The 21,643-nt window shown below is 39.8% G+C and overlaps 1 protein-coding gene across 1 annotated transcript in view; it reads right to left on the bottom strand.

The window, feature by feature from the left end:
* Positions 1-21,643, bottom strand: part of NCKAP5 (NCK-associated protein 5) — a 191,655-nt gene that overhangs the window by 100,932 nt on the left and 69,080 nt on the right. The gene's annotated exons all lie outside the window — the stretch shown is intronic.

Genomic DNA, 21,643 nt, shown 5'->3' on the forward strand with positions numbered 1-21,643 from the left:
GGGCCCCCCTTTTTTTTTTTTTTTTTTTTTTTTTTTTTTTTTTTTTGACTGCTATAGGCTGCAAAATGGAAGCGAAGTCTTTTTGGATCTGTTAGCCGAATCCCTAATTTCAGTGAACTATTTTACAAATAGGCTACCAATATTAGGAAATCTGAACTTGACAGCATTATAAATAAAGGCTACATTCCCCTCTTACCAAGCCACAGTGGAAACATCTGTATAATAAAACCCTTTTTTCACACCACTGGCTTCAAAAGTGTAGTGAAAGGATGTAACGCAGTCAATGCTAGCTTGACTTTTGTGCTTCCTGATTGCCGAGCAAATCATGCCTATTTATTTGGCATCTTTGTAATGAGAACTGGACGAGAAGGGAACACTTGACTGACTTTGCTTAAGATCCTGTGCCAGTTCCCACAACATGGGAAAATCAGTACTTGATATCCTAAATTACTCTATATTGCGACTGAATATTTGATAATAATCCTCACTCCCCCAAAGTATTCATTTGGAAAATCTGTAATAGCACTTGTGGTCTCAAAACCTTGCCTCCTAATCCAAACCTTCGTTTATTTAACATAAACCACTGGGTTTTGAAGTTATTGCTAAGTCCGCTCCATTTTTATTCAGAGGGATCTGCCTACCTCCAGTACTGCATATTTGAGGCATCTTTTGCCAGTTAAGCAGAGCAGGTCTCCGTGGAGGAAACCACTATTAGGTTTATTTTTATTTTCAGGCCATACTCACACTGGGCTAAGCCACAATAAGAAGCCCCCACTTCTCACACACTGAAAGGTATTGCACGCTTGCAGGCGATGCACCCAGAGGCAGTGGTGGCAAGTACTGGCCCCCAATGCAGTCACTTCTCCCCCACACAGCGGGGGGCTATGCAGGAAAAAAACAGCTTACGCTTAGGTATCAACTGATTACTCCAGCGATTTCTAGTTTTAGGAATAGCTGTCTTCTAGAAATTTATGTATATTTTGTGCTAGACATAGAAATAAACCATCTCTGCCCTCAGCCTCACAAAGACAAAGTGACGCAGCCCAGAAGGCTGCTGCAGACAGGCAGCACTTAGTCCCTGTCACCAGCACCTGCAGACAGGCGTGTCTTTTCTCGGGGGGTCAGCTGTCACAGCACGGTATCATTCGGTCAGCCAAAAGTAACTCTGGCCTAACCTACCATTAAATGAAACATGTTGGTTTTGGATCACAATAGGTAGAAGGATCCTAAAATGCCAGAACAGAGGTACTTCTTAGTTCTGGAAGAAAGTATTTGGCTCAAGAGTCTCTCCAAACATTGGAAAATTTAAAGATTTCAATGACTTGGATAATGCTAAACAACCTTCACCTGCCTAAATCAGGGACTCCTCTTTCTTTTTAACATGATTAGAGAGGATTATTACAACAGGTTAAGGATTGTCTACCAACTATACTTACTTCAACACCCTCTTGTGCTTGATAGAAGTGGCAGGCACATTCTCATGTCTGACAGTGTCATGAGATCCATTTCTACTCCAGATTTGCCTCTCTAAGTGGCACTTTAGAGGACAAGTTTCACTTAACATCCTCCAAAAGCCATTTCTGTGAGCCTGAAAGAGTGAACTGAAGTGCTTAAATCATGTTTGAAAGTAAGACTTGGATTTAAGTCTCTCAAGTGTTTTTCAAAAAGTTTAAATTTTACCATTCTGTGCCTTGATTATTTAAGTCAAGAGAACAGGAACAACAGCATTTTGTTATCCAGCTAGCCTGTTCCAACAATTTATAAATTAGGATATATTTGGCATGCTGGGGTCTTTAAGTGAAGAACAATTTCATGTACCCATCGGGAAGTCTTCAACAGAATCCTCTACACTTTTACAACCACAATGAAATGAATTAGAACACTGCATTTTCTACTAGAAAGCATGAATAAAAGAGAAGCACAAACAAGACAGTTTTCCTTAATCATTTTAGAGTTGAGACGAAAGGATGGGAGGAGGAAGAGAGAAGAAAGCGGAGAGTGGTATGCATTTCTCACTAAGGGAAAAGGAGGCCATAGAATCACAGAATGGTTTGGATGGGAAGGGACCTTTAAAGATCATCTAGCCCACCCCCCCTGCCATGGGCAGCAGATGAAGGTCTAAAGGTTGTACGTCAAGTTAGCAGCTCAACATGATTTGAAGGTATCATCAATAAAGGTCAAGAGGACCAAAGTTATGACAGTGAACTTTAAAATCCCTGACAGAATGCTACAACACCGGTTACCGTGTGCGCTTCTTTGTTATTCACACTAAACCATTTGTCCATTTATAGAAAGCTTTATTGATTTACACAGACACTCATTTGTCATGCCCTGTGCAGTGTATTAATAGCCGTCTAAGCACTTCAGATGTGCTCAGCAATTTTTCCCTGCTTTCAGCCTCTGAGTCTGTATATTTTTCTGGTCGCAGCTTCATACAGCGCACATGAGAGGTCAAAACCTAGGTCAAACCCCATTGTTTGTTAAGTAATAAGTAATGTTGAAATCTGTCCTTCGGTCCTTACCACGTTTGCTTGGTAAACTGCTGTTCTAGAAAGAGTTTACCACTTGAACCATCTCCCTATCTTTGGTCACAGGAAACTCTTTGTATTATTCTGCCCACGTGCCCTGGTTTGAGCTAAACAGAACTAATTCTGTTCAGTGATTTGACTTTCCAGCTCAGTCTCTTCTAACTGCACTGTCTGAAGTTAACTGTGTTTTTGCAGCCAGTCTCTGCTTCTAGCAGTGGTAACGATTGATGTTTACAGTCACTGCCAGGGTTGGGATGCAGAAAGGCTCTTGCTGACCCTTGCTCCTGTGCAGACCAAGCTCACTGCTAAATCCTGTGTGCCACGTTGGGGTGCAGCAAGTGAGAGGTTGCACCTGCGGGGGGAGCAGACAGGACAGGTGACCCTACACTGACCAACAAGGTGTTTGTTTCCATATACACCATGTTAAGTATAAATCTGAGGGTCTTGCTCTCTCTTGCTTCCTCTTCTTCAATGGCCAATGTGTGAGGAGGACTCTGCCTGTTCTGCCTTCTATCCTAATCTGTACATTCCTGAATCCAGTTCCAGAACCATATACACCATGTTAAGTATAAATCTGAGGGTCTTGCTCTCTCTTGCTTCCTCTTCTTCAATGGCCAATGTGTGAGGAGGACTCTGCCTGTTCTGCCTTCTATCCTAATCTGTACATTCCTGAATCCAGTTCCAGAATCCAGCTCATGAATCCAGTTCCCATCTGCCGCTGAGTCCACTCTGGGTCTTCCCCAGCACCTGGCCACAGCATCAGTGGTGACGGTAATGTGGTTGCCATCTGGGGGGCGGTTGGGTTCAGATTGGGTTTGTATATATTTGTTATATTTTCGTATATATATTTTCCTATTATTATTCTCATTAAAGCAGTTTTAGTTTTCTTTTCCAATCTGTAAGTCTCTCCCCCTTATTCTCTTTCATTTCCCCTTTGGGGAGGGAAGGTGTTAATAGCGAGCGTCTGTCATTCGTCTAGTGGCCAGCCCAGCCCTGACCCCTCACAAATGTTGAAGACAGTTTTCTGACGAGTAGCTTCCTCCTGTTTAAGATGAGTTAGAGGGTATCGTACACCAATTGGGGAGGGAAGGTGTTAATAGCGAGCGTCTGTCATTCGTCTAGTGGCCAGCCCAGCCCTAACCCATGACACCAAGTCACACAGAAAAATTGGCCTTTGAAAGACTAACGCAACACAGTGTCAGACAAAAGTTTAACAGCATAGTTACACAGTCGTGTTTTTAAATCAACATAATTATAGGCACAAAAGTCTCTGTTCAATCCTAGCACTATAAAAGCATTTCCTCTGACCACTTTCCAGAGCCTTTTATATTGCGGTAGACAGCTCTCTGCTAGGAGTAAAATGGGAACTGCACCTCACAACCTGACTGTCAACATCTGGATGCTTCCACCTCCTGCTTTACACTTTCCACAACTGAGGAACACAGGCACAACCACGGAGCATCTCCCTTCCGAACTGCAACCCACGTGCTACAGCTCTGCCCCCTGCCCCTGTCCCCAGGACAGTAACTGGGACTGGCAGATACCAGCTACTGATGAAATAAGCAGTGAATTTGGCAAACCAACACTTAGCAAAATACTCCTTTAATGCTTTTTCAGATGTCCTAGTCTTAACTATTTCTTTCGGCTCATGGAGATGGGGGGGGAAAAAACCCGAACAGGTCAAGTTAGTGATATGAAGGCAGCCAGGCTTCTCACCCTTGCTTCAAAACACACGGGCCCTTAGCTGCCTCAGTTGCATCATATTCTGCCTTTTTTTTTTTTTAGCATGATAAAATAGCCTATTCTCTTTAACCACACTTAAACATTTGACACATTTTATCTGAAATACTCAGCCGCTGTTCACATTCAGGTAACACATGGCATGAAACCAACACACAGAGGTGATGTGAAATAGTAAAATACAGAACCATACAGTGCTCATTACAATTCTGTCTATAAAAAGGCCACATTAAACCTTACTGGGCAGTACTGGTAGGGATCAATCTTGCCAATCAGCATTTCAGTAATACATTTTTAAATTCTTTACTGACACAAAATCATAGCGACATTAGAAGAAGCCACCAACAGACCTCAAAAGCAGTCTCTCTCACAGGCCATGCTATGCTACGGGTGTGCTACCAGTGAAACGGGTTTGCAGCCCCACAGAGAGCAGTATAACCTTCTTCTTCTAATGTATGCTAGAAATCAGAGGATATTTATTCCACATCAGAAAGCCAACCACTTAAGATTACATAAAAAGTTGGGTTTAAATGTTCCTTACAAAAAGCAGCCCAAGGTCTGTGCAGCTGCATATGACGTTTTACCAGTTATGGATGAGCTGAGTCATGTATTTAACCATGATTTTACACTGGACATTAAGTAACAGCTTTAAATATTGCATGGCTTTTATGCTGCCAGAGATCATAAACCAGAACTTGCTCGTTTATCTGCAGATCTGTGGCAGATCACAGGGAGAGACTCCCACCCAGGGTCCTGCACAGGGCTCATGACCACAGCGCTCTTTTCCTGACCGTTGAGTGTCTCCCAGGTCTGACGAGGATAAGGACCGGGTATTTGACATAAATGATGAAGTCTCCTTTTTGAAAGAAGGGGATTTAATCCTTCAAATCTACTTATGTTGGATGAACATATGAACTTTAGGAGCTGAATCAAACAAACTAAAACCAAAAGAGATTCATACGCTGCTGATGACACTGTCTCCTAATAATGACTAAAAGTAAACCTCATATTCCTGGGAATTCCTCTGTGAAATACCTTTTTTTTTCTTTACTTTTCAGAAGTTGGCTGGGTTTTAACTGGTTCAAAAATGGCAATATTTCTTTTTTATTTTGGTTAACTCTAAAGTAGTTAAGATAAGGAGCCTTTAAAATTTTCAACGTTTTCCCCTCTGACACCACGGAAATGTCTGTAGTTGACATTTTAAAGAGAAGGCTAGGCATAGATCTAGCAAGACACTGCATTATAAGCCCAGGCTTATCTTCCAGCAAATAAATACCTAGGCTATGAACAGATATATCGATAATAGCTTGGCATGTTTACCTGCATGCAAATGGTAGAACCTGCAAATTCTACCATTATTTACAGAGTATATAATAGACTTACAATATCCCCACAGGTGAAGCTCTGTCAACACAGGCCTCTCAACAAAGAGGGTAAAATTATGAAGGATGCCATTTTTTCCTTAAAATTCTTCCAAATCATAGAATTATAGAATCATAGAATCAGCTGGTTGGAAGAGACCTTTAAGATCATCGAGCCCAACCGTTCACCCTACACTACCATGATCACTTATAAAATATTTTTTTGAGGATGAGGAGATCTGAATAAGCAGGCAGCATAAAGCCGTGTGTATTTCCCGATGCTGAAGACATACATGCTACTTACACATGCTGGTCCACATAATAGATGTACACGTGATAAAGCACGGAAGCATAAGCATGGAAACCCAGACGTCCCAGCAAGACTCGTATTTTTTATCATTCTCTGAATAAAGGGCTGAGCTGTGCTTCAGCGCGACACACTGCTCCGCACAGAGACCGAGCACTCCCCTGCCATAAACAATATTCCTGGGCTGCCTAAATGGAAGCAGCTGCTGTTTATGAGGGGTAAAATGACCCACAAGGGAAAGCCTCCTCGCTCCCGTCAGGCAGAGCCATGAAGCTATGTGATGCCAACCCCGTCACACAGCAACGCTGATGCGGGCGGTCAGGAAGGAGGAATGCTGAAACTCGCTATCCTTTCCCCTGACTGTCACCGTTCTAACGGCACAGGATGTCTCCCCAGAAGCCTGCAGCCAGGCTCAACATATGAGACCATGATGCCATCACACAAATGTAAGACATAAGACCAAATTTTTATGCAAGGAACAGAGTGCGCGTCCCATGAAAAGTTGTTTATTTTCTGTTTTTCCAGTATTTACACTTAACGATCCTTCCCCTCTCAAACTGTGAACCAGAGGCATCTTGTTCTTTTTTTTTTTTCCTCTTAAGTGATTTGTTCCCTTATGGAACTGTTCTCCCTTAAGAACAGAGAGCATTTCACTCTGACAGAGTTACTCTGCTTCTCCATGTAATATTAACAGGCAGTTATTTCCTCTATCAAAGAACTAAAAATAAAATCCCTGGTCCATGAAAAAAGTATGAGATCCTGAAATTGCAAATGAAACTAAGATTTTTACAATTAACGCAGGCAGATAAAGGCAAGCTGTGTGGACCTGCTTAATCTTAAAAGGCATTTTGTGTTTGATATCAGCTTGTATTTAACACATACACAAATACCTTTCCGCTGAAAATTCTTAAATGAATTATTCATATCACATTTGCTCAGTTGCATTTGTTTCAATTTTACTTACAAAATGACCAAACTCTTCAAGGAAAGTTATAATTCTCTGAAATACTAATTCTTTGAAACGAGCAAAGACCATCTATACAGTCAACGTTGAAGGTCAATAAAAAACTTTCAGTGCAGCCATTTTCAAAGAAAATATTTGTTTTGATTTGAAAGGAAACATTTTGTAGAAGATTTTGATCATTTAAAAAGTGACACTGAAAACAGTACAAATATTTCCAGGGCTTTGGGTCCTTCTGAAATTATACATATGGCAACCACTTTTTAAAAAATTCACTTGCCTAATCACAAAACAGGTGGTTTCATTCTGTTTTGTTTCCTTAGTTCAGATGGTGAGGAAAGCTCATACACTTTCAGGAGAGTTTTTCAAGGAGTAAGAAAGGCAACTTTAGAATTGACTTCAGATGAGTTATCTTTCAAACCTTTGCAGTTCTGACCATGAGGTTACTGACACAATGACAGTTTTCTGCAGGCTGTGATTCCATTATCCAGACCCTCCCGAGCCACACACTCACCTTCAAGGTTAATATAATGCAGAGTCTGAAAAGAACAGGGCATTTCAGATCTACGTATGAAAATTAATCTTCGGGCAACTTTACTCCAACAGAACCCAATTCTTATTTTTCTCTACTTGCCTAGCTGAGATGTTCATCCTAAATACAGGAAATCTCACCACTCACTCATGGCACAGGGAATCCGGTATGGAAGAAGAAGTGGAAGAGAAACAGCCTTTCCTTACAGGACACACCTCAATACCTAAGTATTGGAATAAGCTATAAAGGTTTTAAGCTCATGTTCTTTAAAAGCTGAAATTCAAGAATTTAGCTATTCCTTTTAGCAAATTTAATTTATGTTTTCGAATTCTGGCAGGTCGCACTAAAATATTCAATTCAGGAACAGAATGCAATTTTAGAATGTAATTAATTTTTTAAAAGTAACTGATTTTTATTTAAAAATAAAGATAAATTAAAAACTATAGTAGATGGAATTAAGTAGAAAACCTTGAAGTAAGCCAAGGATTTCACATATATATACAGGAAAACTCTTCTGATTTTCTAGAAATTCTATCTATCAAGTGGAGTTCTCCTTTAAAGTGGCTTTTTATATATTTTTTCTATTAGAATTGGAGTAAATGTGCAATATAATTTCATAGGCCAATGTAAAAAATGGGCCTAATGCCATAACCGGTACTTCTAGGCTGCTACATGTACCTGAACTGAAGGGCTGTTAATAAATCTTAGCGAACAGTTCAAATTTGGAGCTAAATTTGGCAGTATCTTCAAGGAACACCAACACCGACCTCCTCCCCACTCACCCACTCCCCTCCCCTGGGAAGCTTAGCGATTCAGTGTGCTGATGACAGAAAGGGAGGATTCAAAACTTTGATGCACTCCTGCTTTTTTCCCTGTATGTCTTTAAATGCACCATCAACCACGCTATTAACTGACCCCCTTGACAAATTATTTTGACTCTTGCTGGAAGGTGAAACAACAGACGTTTCACTCTGTCTTCAGAGAAAGTGGATGCTAAATTTTTGTCAAGAAATATTTTTTCCCAATAATTTATCCTAAGTTTCTTCATTTAGTTCAAACAAGAGTAATTATGAAATAAAGTGACTTAAAATGACAGCCTGGAAAACACTGATCCCATGTGCTTAAATGTCACATTCACTGGCTGTGTGCTGGGAAACTTGCATCAGTTCCCTGTTTTCCAATGATTCTTTAAGTGGGAAAATCTCATTTTTTTTCTTCTCCAAAGAGACGTTTTATGAAATAGACAAAAATATACAACTGCTGTTCAGTTTTAAAAATATCCCTTGAGCTTATTTTTATTTGAATTCTAAGAAAAAGAATGACTTTGCCATACTCTGCAACAGTTTTAAAGCACTACATGATGTTATAATTGATATAGTCATAAAATATTTTTAAACATAATAAAATACTTTATTTTCTTTCTCCTACCATCACAGAATCATAGAATGGTTTGGGTTGGACAGTACCTTAAGGATCATCTAGTCCAGCCCCACTGCCATGGGCAAGGACACATCCCACTAGACCAGGCTGCTTAAAGCCCTGCCTAGCCTGGCCTTGAACACTTCCAGGGATGGGCATCCACAACCTCTCTGCGCAACCTGTTGCAGTGCCTCACCACCCTCACATACAGTGAAGCATTTCTTCCTCATATCTAACCTAAATCTCCCCTCTTCCAGTTTAAAGCTTTACCCCTTGTCCTATCACTATATGCCCTTGTAAAAAAATCTCTTTCCACCTTTCTTGTAGACCCCCTCTAGGTACTGGAAGGCCGCAGAAAGGTCTCCCTGGAGCCTTCTCTTCTCCAGGCTGAACACCCCCAACTCACTCAGCCTGTCCTCACAGGGCAGGTGCTCCAGCCCCTGGTCATCTTCACAGCTCTCCTCTGGACTTGCTCCCACTGGTCCATGTCGTTCCTGTGCTGGGGGCATTTTACTCTATTCCTTTAGAGACTTGGAGTTAAAAGGTTTCCACACAATAAGCTATTAATGTCAATTGTTTCACAATTCATAACATAAATTTAAAACAGGTTTCTCTGTTTTTAACTACACGGGAGCACTGAGTTATTTCTGAAGGCAGTTTCCTGCAATTTCACTTTCTTCATCAGAAGTCACCCATAAGTCAACTGCCCCAGGTACTTCAAAATTAACTTCTTTTGATGGCTTCAGTTATTTCTCTCCCTTCCAGCTAAGGAGTTGTGAAGCAAAGCAAAGCAGAGCAGGTATTGGTGCACTGTGTTACAAACAGGATCAAATGCCATATAATGTGCAGCAATTGTTTTGTAGCCAATAGCTAATGTCTAATAACTGAATCACAGAGTTACTGTTCATTTCTTAACTGAAATAAAACTCTGTTTGCAAACACCACCTTGCTTCTCCTGAAAGCTTTGTGCATTTTTCTCTTCTATTTTCATAGGCACAGTAAGTAGCAGACAATGCACCTCACTCCACACAGCGGTACGCGGTAGGATGATTTTTTGCACTGGTATTTGTTAAATTAAAAGTTCTGATTTGTTTAATTTTTAATCTTTTAGAGTGGAATAGTGAATTTGCAGAGTAATTGTATTTTGCTCAAAAGAACAAGAACCAGAGCCCAAACTGTCTCTTTTAAAAGTTTCAACATTTGGGAGCTGCATCTGGTTTTTTCAGCCCTGCAGACAATGCTCACTTCAGAGAAGATGGGTGTAGAGGGATGAGGATCCCTTAGAAACTGCCCGATGTGGCACCACCCGGATGTTATCCTATCTAGTCACATGAAATTCTCCTGTTGCGCTGGCTGACATCAGGTGCATCTACACTGGCCTTTAGGCTTGCACAAGCAGTGAGTGTCCTTGTAAGTCATTTTTCCTGATCATTGCACTGACAATTCACACTGCAGTATGGTCTTGGAGCCACCAGACTGGGTTTCTTTTACGACAAACTGGAAGGGGATCTCCAACAGCTGCTGGGCTTAACTGGAGCTCAGCCAAAGCCAACTCTCCAGACTGTACGCAAGGTGGATGTCAGGCCCTCAGCACCAACAGCTTGGCTCCGGCCAGGCTGCACTGCTTGCTAAGGTAGACGTAGAATTATAACCGGCTATCTTCGGATCCCAAATTAATAGCGATAGAACTGGAAGTCAACAGGAGAAGAACGTACCCCATAACACCAAAGTAACAGATAGGCCTGTTGGGAAGGCTTTTTCCTACATACAACAGAGATGTGCCAGAGGCACTTTTTAACTTGGAAATTACAGCTTTATATTTTGTGGAAATAGAAAATATGAAACTGTGCAGAAACATATACATTAAAGCTAGATACATGGCAAATAAATTCTATTTTAATTATATATTATTGTTACTGTGCAATACTAAATACTTTCCAATTATTTACTTTGTTCTACAGCATATAAAATCTATCTCAGGTTTTGTTCTTTGTACTTGTATTTGTTGGTAAACTACACCCCTAGGAGGTCCAAGAAAAGCCTTAGACTACAAACTCCGGGAGAATATAGCAAACTGTAGAAGTTCATAAAAAAATAAGCTTTGGATGGCTATAGCAGTCTCATATGGTACATAAATTAAGCCAAAATTGATGGGATTCAGTGGCGCTCCAGTAAGAAGCTCAGGCATGAAAAGCACAGCAGCAGCAGCAGCCCAACAGCCCGGCTCTGATCTACGTAATGAGCCGAATTCACATCACACGTAAGTAAGCACAACTCAAGTGCAGCCACCAGAACTTAACCCACCTTCACATGTCCAAATTTGATAGCAAATACAATAACACTAGTATCAAACATGAGGAAATGTTGCTGTTATCCTATTCCAAGCTGCTGTTCAAGAGCAGTATCAGTGATTAATCGATTGGCCTAAAGGGAAAATGTGGAGAAAAGAACAAAAATAAATCAATGTATGAAATACTATGCAATGGAATAGATAGCTAGGATCGATCACATTACTGCTCTGTCAGACTGGCCTGCAACTGGGAAATATTCCTGCCTGGCAGAGGTCACTAGCAGGGCAAATCAGTTGCTTAATAACAGAAGAAGTTCTCATCTCTTATTTCTATTTGATTTCTTTGTGAAAAAAACAGGTTTTGCCTAATACTATTAAGTACAATGACCTAAGAATATCCGTTTCTGGATAAAATTTTGAATAGTTACCCTGGGGTCACCGTAGAAGGCAGAAGCTGTTTCCTTAGCAGTGAAGTTATGTCAACACTTCACCACGCAGCTCTGTGAAGATGCGCTAAAGCCAGCCCAGGTTGCTGATACACAACTTGTATACCCTGATTTTCAAGAAGATTTAATTATTTCAGATGAAAACTATGCCAGGCAGTTACGCTGTGTCCACTGCCTGAACTATCTTGCACGGCAGGGCACTATATAAAAAGACTATGTTGTTTATAAAGCTTGTAACACGGCGTCTTTCTCCATTTCACTCATCTTACCTTAATTTAGCCAAATTAATGGATGTATGTATGCAACAGCTATCTCTGTGTGGCACTGGAGAGACACTACAACGTCTAACAAAATTGCTTTTGTGATGATATAGATGAGACTTAAAGTTACGGAAAGAACATTTGTTGCTTATTTAAGAAAAAGAAGATTACAACTGTCATCGCTGGTAATAGCAGTTAAAGTATAATGACATCAAACGCAACATAGGACCGAAGGAAATTGTCAGGGAGGAGGCAACAGGTTTTTCTCTGGCACATGTCTAAGGTCTAAAGAAGCAAACTCCAGAAGGTTTAAAAGAAGAAAAAGAAGGAGCTATTAGGAGGTAAATAGCTCTTAGGAGAAATTTCAGCTGCTCCAGTCATACGACCTCTTCCCTGAGAAGGCTGTCTCCACTCATTCCCAGCTTACCAGAAACTATTAAGAGAAATGCTAACTAAGTATTTCAGTGGAAGAGATGCAACACAAGAAAATATTTTAGCTCCTTCTGTTTAAATGCACTACAATCATTTAATAGGCAAACTTCAGACTCATTTCTTCAGCTGACCTGGAACTGTTGCAGCCATAACTTTACAGAGGACTTTGTCTGGAAATTTGCAAGAACTCTTTTTCATACAGCTCACCAAAAAGGTGAATGACAAACCTAGGTCCTATTTGTTTCCTCTTTTTAAAAGAACTTTTTCCTAAAGAACTTAGCCATTGAGACCCAGAGCATTTAAAATCAGAACGATTATTCTGGAGGAACAGACCATTTGACTGACTGAGGACAACAAGGAAACCCACTGGCTTAATGAAGGGGAAAACTTCTAATTACTAATTGACGTTTCTCTTCTCCTAAATAATTTCTGAGTTTTGGCCTTGTATGAGTATGTACTAACCAGAAGAGGAACAGGAAAATGGATGACTGGCAACGATGAATGAGCACTGTCGCCAGATGTGATGGAAGGCCAGGAGTTCTCACAGGTATTCCTGTGGGAAGGGAAGAAGCTCTGCCCTCTAGATGGCATTACGAGCCTGTATATCCCAGATGGAACTGGAGAGGCCTGCCAGGCAATCTAATAATTTCTCCACCTGCAAAGGAAACCTCGGCACACATGTCAAAAAGATCTGATGGCAGTTCTTGGTCTCAACGGGAAGGTGACAGCTGCATGCTGCTGAGCGGCAGAACAGAGGTGACCCTGGGGCAGAGACCCTGGTTTACCTGTTTGATGTGGGAAGCCGAGGAAAGGTGCTGAGCTTGAGACAAAACAGAGTGGAGGACCTCCCCGAGTCCATAGGGGGAAACGAATATAGCACCTGGCAGGGATGGGCAATATGTCAAAACATATAATTAAAAAAACCCTCGGCTGTCCTTCAAAAAAAACCCTTTCCTTCTACTTGGCATTTAATAGTACTGCAGATCTTAACCCGAGAAACACACATTAAAGCATGTATGTAAGCATGTAGGTATACGTGTCCACACATATAAGGTTATATTGCACCCATGTAGAGCTGCTTTGATGGTACACTGAAATTAAATAATTAGATAGTGAGTAAACAGGTATCTACAGAAACGTCAGCAAAAATCAGAGTCATGCATAATGGACCAAAGTCAGACTATTCCACATTTGACTTATCTATCCTCTTTATATATTTATAACTACTCTTAAAATCTGTGCTTGTCACCGTGACAGATGAAGCAGACTTAAAAATAATCGTTTGAGTATTTTCTGCTGTGGTCTATTAAAGTGGCTGCATAATAAAGCCAGTGAATATTGAATTTCATGAGTCAATTAATCCTATAGATTTCACATATGTAGTTAACCATATGGCCAACACAGGAACCACGACCCTTATACCCTAGAAGTCAGCACAGCTCCAGTAATTCTAGTAACATGAGTGTAACTATATCTGCCCAGCACCCCAGCTATAATCTCAATTCTGTATTTCTACAAGATGAACAAAAAGGGAATCGCTATCGAATTGAGAAAAAGTGCATCACCATGCAGACCTCATTACTGTTTCATCATCTTCCAAGGCCAGGAGAGAGAAATGAAAAGGGAGAAATGATTTCGCTATGTAAGAGTCGTAAGGGATTCAGCTCTAACAGCTGAGGCGAATTAATTGGGATTTCCTATGCAGCCAGTGGAGAATGTCCACAGAATACCAGGATTTTCTTAATAATGTTAGCTCCACACGCAGCTATTTATTCAGTTTATGAACTATACAACTGTCATTACTGCCAGCCAAATTGCAAGCATTAAAATGTAAATTAAAAATATAAGGCGTGATTCTCTGTGACACAGACTCTTTCCTCTGACAGAAGTGCCGCTGTGAGCAATGAGAAGGGTCACAGAAAGTGCTTGTGTAGAAGGGGGCTTGCAGTGCATACCCGGCAGAAACTATTTAAAAAACCTACCGAGTCTCGCTCTGTCAAGTGATAGATGTGTTGGGACAAACACAGTCACCTAGATCTACAACACAGTGTTGGAAAACCTCATTTCATTCAGCAGGGAAAGCGAATTTTCCATCGAACCACATGCCTGATTGCTAAGAAAGGTAACTCACATTATCTACTGATTACGTGCAAGAAGGCACTACACGTGGAGAGAAGGGCACAGAAAAACTATCATTATTTAAATTATAAAAGTCAGACTGAAATATCAGATTCCTTGACTGCAACCTAGCAAGAACTCTTTGCAGAACACAGTTAACATTTATTTCAGTAAGGAAAATCTGACAGGTTTAATAAAACCAAGACAATTTTCCTTGACTTTTGTGACTTACTTTTTCTTCATGGACTACACCTATGTCTCAGACCTTCTGGCAGTAAATCATTATTCTTGTAGCCATATTCAATACTTGGAACTATTTTAAAGAGCGTTTGTTATGTCAGCCAAGAAAGAAGTACCACAAAGCTTTCTTTGTGGTACATAACTGTAAGAAAAGAGCCATTGGACTGGAATTTGGAATATCATAGAAAAAGCTGAATTTATCAACTGTTTTTACTATAAATACATGCAATTACATTTGGTTGTACTGACCATTTGGTTGTAATGAACACTAAATGCTTATCTATGTTCTCCTTCTTTTTTGTAAAAATTCCAGAGCTCAGTTATACAATCTTGAGGATCCTACAGTTTACCTATAATGTTCATAAGTGCATGCAGCATAATTCAGGCAAAAAATCCACACTATAGGTAAATGAAAGTATCTTTTGAATAGTATCCTAAAGTATTAATACGAATTTAAAATTTCTCCCACCTGGACGATGTTGCATTTACTGCCCTGGAAAGGGATATTTTATGTCATTCTACCTTGAGAATGTACAAATCAGGAACAGCACAAATTACTCACGTTGCCTTTCCAATGTGCCTTGTACTTCACTTGGATAGACTGATGCATGTAAGAGCACTGAAATATCTGATGCTAGAAAGCTAGGAACTTTTATTAAAACCTATATTGATTGCATGAGCAGGGCAAAGGAGAAGAATTCTGATATGCAGCAAAATTCCCTTTATAAAAGTAGTTGATGAGGTATGACATGATGTGACGCTTAAAATAATTAACCACAGTTCTAAAACTTAACAGAATAGGAACGCTATCCGGAGCATGTTCTGTTGAGCACTTCACTCAATTAGCAAATTTCAATAGATTACTGCTTTGAGTGCATCTCACAGCTGAAAGCAGAGTCAATCTCAATGTTTTTACCTTTCCAACATGCGCCAAAACCTCAGAAGTTCTGCATGTTGTGACCCAAAACATTTAACTTCTGAACCACTGTGGTGGTGCTTCATAGGAGATGCAATTCAGTACTCTTTTTTTCCCCTAGACTTAGTTAGAAAAGAAAACAATACCATCTGTTACACAGACTAAAATTCCCAGGAGGCACCATGGTTGATTTTAGAAACTAAGTATTTTAAGCTTTCATTGAACTGAATAGTCAGAAAAATGCAGGTATGCACGGCCTCCTCCATGCCCCTTCCACCAGTCAAGGAGGCAATGGCTTATCATACAGCCTATTTCTGTGAAGGCACTCTCTCATTTCAGGAGATGGAACTGTTTGTTGGACCAGGGGATCGGCAGTCCTTCTCTAATGATACCAGCAAGCGCTTACAGCAATGAAAAAGAGAGCAAATCTGAACAGCTCTTCCTACATCCAGTGGGCAGAGCTATTTTCAACATCCCTGTGTGAATTCAGATCCCTACTAGGCCATTTTGGTTCTGCATGCCAAAAAAGAAATTGCCATGAATTTTGATTGGCTTAGGAAAAAATAGTGTAAAAGGAGAGAGAAAAAAAGAAAGTCCTTTTAGATCCTCAATATTTTACATGTCTGCAGGAAGTACATTCTCTTCTTTTAAATACTCACTACATACTAACTGAATTTAACTGTGCCCAGAACAGTTAGTCTTCATCTTACTAGTCTTCATCTTACATATATGCAAAGATTATTTCTGTTAACTTCCCAACTGATTAGGCACATCAGCCACTGAAAACTGTTCAGTCTCTGCGCCAACTATGGAGAATGCCGCTCCATGCACTTCTGGGTAGCATGTAGGCTGGATGGAAAAGCCACAGTGGAAGATGTGAACAGCAGGAGGACGTGAGCTGGCAGGAGGGAGGGTACAAACATTGGGGAAGGAGGTGCACTTGAAGACTGCAGCAGGAGTGGGTGAGGACAGATGGCAAAGAGAAAAGCACCCCAGAGCACAAAGGAAAGGAGGAGAAGGTGGAAATGTGAGATTTACTTCTCAAACACTAGAACAACTGAGCCACTGAAGACCTCTTCTGTAGAAGAGTTCAAGCAGTTCAGCAGACTACAGAATACATTCAGCTTGATAGTACTTGGGTTTTAATTTAAAATTTACTCAGCTATTGGGGAGCTAAAATAGTTCGTCAATACTATTACCAACAAAGAGCAGGAATAAACTGGGCTGTTTCTGAAACCAGTGATGCAAGTCCATGCTGATTCATTATCAGTCACTGGATAGTTTTGGAAACAAGACTGCCTCATCATCCGATCCCTGCCTGTAAATAAGGAGTTCTTAGGCACAGTTCAGAAAATTAATTAAAGTCTCCTTCTGAAAAGAGTTAAAAAGGCAAATAATCCAATAATTAGGATTAAGTAGGTTGGCCTTTGGTGGCTGATCAGCATAATGAATCCAGGTATGCGGATGGCCAAGGCACTGGGCTAAGAGGCTTCTGGCTGAATCAGATTAAATGCATTGGCTGGAACAAGACTGGTTGCCACAAAATATTTAGAACATTGCTACAAAATATTTAGAAATTTCTTGATTTTTCTATGCAGTAAAGTGATTTGAATTTCCTATAAATCAAAGCGAAACAGCTGACTTTCAATAAACAAGAAGTTTTTCCTCAGAGTTATTTTCAGAAACTCAGGCTCTTTGCCCCTGCATACTGTATGTTTCTTTCCATGGAAAAGAACATAACTATTAATTTTCTCACCGTTTTACTTTGTGGTACATGGAAAATGAGGAAAATAAAAAGGAGGGAAAAATAATGTAAAAGCAAACCAAAAACCAGGACCACCCCACTCAAAGTTATCATCTTCTCAATCCACTCAAAGGAAGTTGTATCCTTCTCACATTTTTTTTTCATCTTTTTTATAGTTCACTGATATCATGGCTTTCTTCCTCTGCAGGGTAGTAAAAACATAATTTGGGAAATACTTGACATACTTCCTCATTTGTTTAATGGTGATGATACAAGGGAAATTACCCCTCTAATATATTTGAACATTTAGCTGATTATCCTGAGTGAGTTTTCTCCCAAAGCTCAATTTATTAAAACAAAACACATCTTTCTGTGATGAACTGCAAAGGGCAAGAAGGCAAAATTCTATAATTAAAATTAGAGTGGTTTCGTGACTTCCCTAGCAGACCCTGCTTCTACCGCAGCTTGGTTTACTGAAACTTCCATTGAGTCTCACTCACCCACAAGCGATGAGATTTTCACACATGAATTAGGCTTTTCATTTGATAACTTCGAGGTTACAATTTAATGCTACCCCAGTGGCTTGCTGTACGGTGAAAAATGCGCGGCTGTGAGCAGCCTTCAATCATTATTTTGTGAGGCCAGTGGAACTCATGCCCATTGTGAACTTCTGGGTGGGAAGAGTGACACCCAGCAAAGCAGGGGAACCATTTCCCTGTTGACAATGTTTCTTTTAACTGGAACATAAATACTGTGGTTTTAGCGAGGTGGTGGTTCAGCGCCATCATAGGCTACGGTGAGTAAGTTGTCTCTTCTGAGGAGAGGACACTGCCCCTGCACACAGCCATGGAATGGAACGGGTGCTAGCAAAAATACAATGTCTTACCCTGAACACAGGCACGACTCATCCCAGGACAGAGGGACATCTAGTGACTCCTGCCACACAGATCAACTTACACACTGCACTCTGCCCATCTGAAAGACTTCTAGTGATTTCTGGAAGGGCTGTGGGTTCTTCAGACAATGCAGGTAAGAATCAATCCTGTGCCTGCCCTCACAGGTGAACCAGCACAGAGGCTGGAGTGCAGTAGGGGCAATCCATATTCTTTTTTTGCTGTAGAGAGGATCTAGCGTCTATAACTTAGATGTTCCTTATATGTGGTAACTCACCATCTAGGAGCTAGATAGGCTTTTCTAGACCTGAAATCTTAATTCTTTCTCATCTATAAACTGTTTTTGTCTTTGTTTCTTGTGTAAAACATGTCACCCTACCAGATTAAACCAGGGCATTATGGCCCTCTCTGCTGAGTTGTTTCGAGTTCGTTTATCTTTGAGTCAAAGTGTAAGAAATCCTTCAGATGGAAGATGCCAGAGGAAACCAGGCACCTTCCCAAGGTATTTGACTGCATGCCACATTCTAGCTCTACCTGCCTACAGATGTGGTACCAAAGCACACACAGATGAAACAGACTGAGAGGATGCAGGAAATCTGCAGCTGAGATGGGAAAGGAATCCAGTCTTCTTGAGTATTCATCCAATATCTACTCTCACTCCCGTTTCTTTTTGTGGAATTAAGGACATGCAGTGTATGAAAGGACATGCCACCACCAACAAAATTTGTATATCTCACAGACTCCTTTTTTACTGGCAAAATAGAGCATCGTCCAAAAGAAACTGCATTAAATACTCTTTGGCCATTTAGTTGGGAGCAATCCCACTCAGCTTACTTTCTTCATGATCAACCAAGAGCAAATATTTTCTAAAAAAAGTTGCACTACTGCAGTTGGAAAGAAGGAAGTCCAGAAGAGCTGGCATAGTTAATTCATACTGAATTATCCTCACTGCATAAACGTCTGTGCAAATGACAGACTTTAATAAGCCTTCAAAGATGACACAGTATTTATCACTGATTAAATTTTTAAAATCAAAGTAACTATGGCTTTTACAGACATGTTTAGATTCAGACTGACACTAACTCAGTAGATCAGTTTAATTCATTTGCAGTTACGCAGGCGCTCGAGAAGCCCATGTCTCAGTCATTTAAGGCTAAATCGGGGCAGAGAGCCCATAGCCCCATATTGGATAACGAAGTTCTGGGGCAGTCTTAAGGCCTTTACAGACACTGTTCTCCAAATACAGAATATTCTCAGAGCTTTCCTCTGTGCACTGTGACTGGGTAAACTGTGCTTGCTGGAAACAAGAAATCGTATACAATCTTGCAATGAGAGTCCTATAATAGCTAACATACCCAGGAGGGCAAATTAAGGTTTTCTGGAAAATTTCCAACTTACATGCATATGACAGGAAATATAACATTGTTATAATTCTGTATATACCTGAAATTGCTGTTAAGTGGGTTGATGCATGTCCAGAATAAATGACCTTTTTTTGTACATTTCTGGCTACCATTTGAAAAAAGTTGCAATTCATCTGGTGATGAAAGCAGATTAAAAAAAAAGAAATTCCACCAAGGACTTGATATGTTATTCACCATATTTCATTAATATTTCATTTTTTGCAGCACTCCAAATACACTGCGAAGTTATCAGAGAATTCTTTTGCTTTTGCAAGAGTTAGAAGGCATTTGATCATAACTGCTGAAGTAAATTAAGTGGCATTTCAAGAGCAGCCAACTAAAAATGCTGAAGGCACAAAGGAGTTTTGATATCCAGGAAATCACAATTAATTTCCACTGCATAAAATGGGATACAAGATGGTATGAACCATTTGTTACTTGTCATCTGTTTCACTTGATTAGAAACATATGGTATTTATCAGTCAGTAGAGTGGAAATAGAATTTGCTGTAAATGATGAAGGATGTAAAAAGATTATATGTAGAAGGAGCAATGGGAGAATGTGCATATATATTTCTAATCAAAGTACATGATAGCTTTCACTTAGACTGGCTACAAAGACACTTTATAATACTGATTTGTATTGTCCAGTGAGAAAATTTCTAGGTTAAACAGCAGTTAATAAACCCAAACAGTTTTAGAGAAATTTAATTGTCAATACATTTGACATCACCCAACCATACTAAAAAAAAAAAAGTTAAATACAACTCCCCTGATACAGAAGCCATTTAAGGAGAGTTTTCTGTGAAAATGAAGCCTCACCGTTTTTTTTCACACTTACATTTATTTAAGTTCCTGGTCCATATCCAACAATCCAAGATGACTACAGTTTTTCTCACATTGCCAGAAATTCCTGAGGAAAACCACCATGTACCTCATATCTACTATGCTAGTACTCCAGGAAGGGCAGAAACAACTTATTTCATGTATGGAACAGGAACTCCTTTCCCACATAGGTATTGAAAATAAAATAAAAGAAACAATATTCTATTGTATATGTACCAGCTAAACTACCCATTTGTCCCTGTGCCGGTGGTTAGCTTTCCTCATTTGGTACTTCATTCACTTGAAACTTTGCTCACACTTGGCCAACTTTTTTGTTTGAATGTGATCAGTCAAGAGAAGGTATTAACCAGAAAAAAATGTACCTGTTGAATCTAAACTTTTACATAATAAAAACGTTACACCATGTAACGTCATTTATATACATTTATACACACATGTATAGATAGATACGTATGTCCAGTCTCCCATTTCAAGGAAGCTCACCCTAGCAATAGGACAATGAATATAGGTAGGGAGGAGGATGTAGTAATTTTACAACGCTCTAAAAGACTAGGCTGTATCTTGTCATGGGCTACACTTGAGTAACAACCAAACTAATATGAAGAGATAGTAAAAGATTTCTAAAAGTGCTGATATTCACGAAGTTATATTAATAGGCATTAATGGATTAGGTCCCACATTTTGACTGTTTTACTAGGTGTTGTTTATAGGCAGTCTCAGATTCTACAGTGCACAGATGGAGGCCCAACTTTAGTTAAATACTTTATTAGTCTTGCTGATTTATTAATTGTGTATGATACAGTAACATGTAATCATATAAAGTAAGATGAAAGATTCTGACACCCACAGCACAGGAACTAACAAACAGTAATTTTTCATTCCTTTCTATAAAGACTAATCAAGTATTTAAAATAATTGCTCTGCAAATAGTAAAGAATTAGAACTGCTAATTGCATATAACTTTAAAAAAGTATGTCTCTTAATTACTAAGCCATAGAGTCTTCAACATCACAACTCTTATTCTTCAAGAGAAAAATCCAGTGCAAGAATACACAACATTAAACAACACACAATTAACAACACTTTCTTTTAATTACCTTGGGTCTCAATTAACGTTGGCCCTGCAGTTCATCTTTCTACGTTGACAGCTCCTTAGACTATTCATGGAGATTAGTTCTCGAAGTATTGGCATTCACTAATACGTGTTT

This window comes from Buceros rhinoceros, unplaced genomic scaffold, assembly GCF_000710305.1.
Source record: "Buceros rhinoceros silvestris isolate BGI_N320 unplaced genomic scaffold, ASM71030v1 scaffold389, whole genome shotgun sequence".
In the NCBI taxonomy this organism is placed as follows: domain Eukaryota; kingdom Metazoa; phylum Chordata; class Aves; order Bucerotiformes; family Bucerotidae; genus Buceros; species Buceros rhinoceros.